The sequence below is a fragment of the Astatotilapia calliptera genome, chromosome 2 (genome assembly GCF_964374335.1).
Source record: "Astatotilapia calliptera chromosome 2, fAstCal68.1, whole genome shotgun sequence".
Lineage (NCBI taxonomy): Eukaryota > Metazoa > Chordata > Actinopteri > Cichliformes > Cichlidae > Astatotilapia > Astatotilapia calliptera.
In genome coordinates this window covers 13,936,400-13,938,918 of record NC_137423.1, presented here as the reverse complement: position 1 = coordinate 13,938,918, position 2,519 = coordinate 13,936,400, and the positions used below count along the sequence as shown (strand labels likewise).

Genomic DNA, 2,519 nt, shown 5'->3' with positions numbered 1-2,519 from the left:
CCCCTTCCTCTTCACCCTCTACACCACAGACTTCAGCCACTGCACAGAGACCTGCCATCTTCAGAAGTTTTCTGATGACTCTGCGGTGGTTGGATGCATCAGCAGGGATGATGAGACAGAGTACCGGGCTGTGGTCGACTCCTTTGTCACGTGGTGTGAGCAGAATCATCTGCAGCTCAACGTGGCAAAGACCAAGGAACTGATCGTGGACTTCAGGAAGACCAGGAAACACTTGACCCCTGTTTCAATCCAGGGGGTCAGTGTTGACATTGTGGAGGACTATAAATACCTTGGAGTACACATTGACAATAAACTGGACTGGGCTAAAAACACCACAGCACTTTACAGGAAGGGCCAGAGTCGTCTCTATTTTTTGAGGCGACTGAGGTCCTTCAACATCTGCCAGAAAATGCTGAGGATTTTCTATGAGTCTGTGGTGGCCAGTGCGATCCTCTATGCTGTTGCATGCTGGGGGAGCAGGCTGAGGGTCGCAGATGCCAACAGACTTAATAAACTGATCCGTAAGGCCAGCAATGTTGTGGGGATGGAGCTGGACTCCCTCAAGGTGGTGTCGGAGAGGCGGATGCTGTCCAAGATAAAGACAATGTTGGATAACACCTCCCACCCACTCCATGACATGTTGGTCAGTCACAGGAGCTCGTTCAGTGAGAGACTGAGATTACCGAAAAGCACCACTGAACGACACAGGAAATCATTCCTGCCTGTGGCCATCTCCCTGTACAACGCATCCACTTAACACACTGTTTGCTGCTACAACTACACATGTTTCTTTTCCAAATATTTATTTATAAGTGACTTATGTATGTATGTATGTATATATATGTATATATTGTACTATTCTTAGTTAGCGTATTGTCTGTCTTGTCTTAATGTTGGTTTAAAATGGAGCACTGTAACAAAAAATAATTTCCCCCAGGGATCAATAAAGTATTCTGATTCTGATTCTGTTACGTTACTCAATGAGAGTAACGTATTCTGAATACTTTGGATTACTTAATATATTATCGTGCTTTTTACAACAACGTGAATGTACTATTGCTGTGTGATTTATTACTATTACTGAAGGTCCGCGACTCCGAACTGTAGTAAAGGGACCTCTGACTAATACGGCGGGGTCCCTGTCGGCTCATAGCCGAAAAATAGCTTTACTTTGTTGTGTGGGTCAATTTTTCTTGCGAGAGACAGAGAGAGGCGTTGAAAGACTGCTCCAACGGAACTTATTGTTTTCGGAGGAAAACACGAACACGGTGTACAGTCGAGTCTTAATAGCTTACTTACAACTGGGCTCGTCAGGCACTCTTCTTGGCTGCAGTGGTTATTATTATATTTACATGCTTCCATCTCCCGTTTTTCCTCGACGACAACTCGTACCTTTCCACTCTCCTTTTTCTCCCTCCTCGCGCTCACAGACACATAACGTGTATGGCAGTGCATTCTCCCTGCAGCACGGACTACACTGGCCATGATGCTACATTCTTTAGAGCTATGCTTGTAGCATTCTGCCTGTTAGCTTAGCACAACAACAACAACGAAAAGGCGCTCTCTCACTGTAACAGGGCAGCCCTTAGCGGCTGGAAACACAGTGAGACAGACCAAGGCAAGTGTAGTGGAACAAAGTATTTATTTGCTATATGGCTCTCCTTAAAACAATTAACTTGTCGAGCTTCTTCACAGCACAAAAATCCCCTAATGACAACTGGCAGCCTTAAATATGTTCAGCTGTCACAGACTTAACCATTATTCCACTCTCAGGTAAATTCTTAAATCCCAACCTTCCACCACAGTATACAATATATCAATAAGAATAAATAAATACATAAATACATCTTCACATTTACATATTAATAAATATTTCACACTTTAATGTTACACAAAACCCAATATTATAAAAACCCAGAAACCCAAGCACAAAAAGATTCACCACACTCTTTACCAATGGTCTCTCCCGGAACCTTTAAATGGTGTCTGGACCCCCGGGGAAACATTTGCCCAAACACCTTGAAGAGGACACAGGCAAGAAAGGTGAGTAATCATTAACTTACAAACACTTATTTGCACCACTTTTATCCCTAGATTTCACACACACACATTTGCCTTAGTTTTCCTTATTGGTAAACCTTAATCACAATCTCAATCACCATTCTTCTCTCCTGACAGACAACCACCACATTCCTTGATGAGGAGCAGCTGTGCAGGATCTGAAACAAGGCCACCAACTGATTTTAAAATTCCCAATAAATAGTCAATAAATATTTAAACTTCTTGTGTGCAAATCCATGCTTAAAGTGCAATGCTACATAAAGTGCTTGATAAGGTGCTTTTAATAAAGTGAAAGGTGTGCTCTAAAGTGCTATACAGACAATACAATATAAATAAATGCAGTAAGGGAGTCCTCTTCCTTACACTCACCCAGGAAACACACAGTCGCAGAAAGAGAGAGAGAGCGTCGCCCTGTAACCATGGCAACCGTAACGCTGCCGCCTGGAACGACAGAACGT

At 43.1% G+C, this 2,519-nt stretch overlaps 1 long non-coding RNA gene across 1 annotated transcript; it reads left to right on the top strand.

Annotated features, from left to right (window-relative positions):
- The first annotated feature begins 1,932 nt into the window (after positions 1 to 1,932).
- On the top strand, positions 1,933 to 2,279 carry LOC145430481 (uncharacterized). The gene is made up of 2 exons (XR_013911053.1): positions 1,933 to 2,043; positions 2,179 to 2,279. It is a non-coding gene; the product is annotated as an uncharacterized LOC145430481 (long non-coding RNA).
- The last annotated feature ends 240 nt before the right edge of the window (positions 2,280 to 2,519 follow it).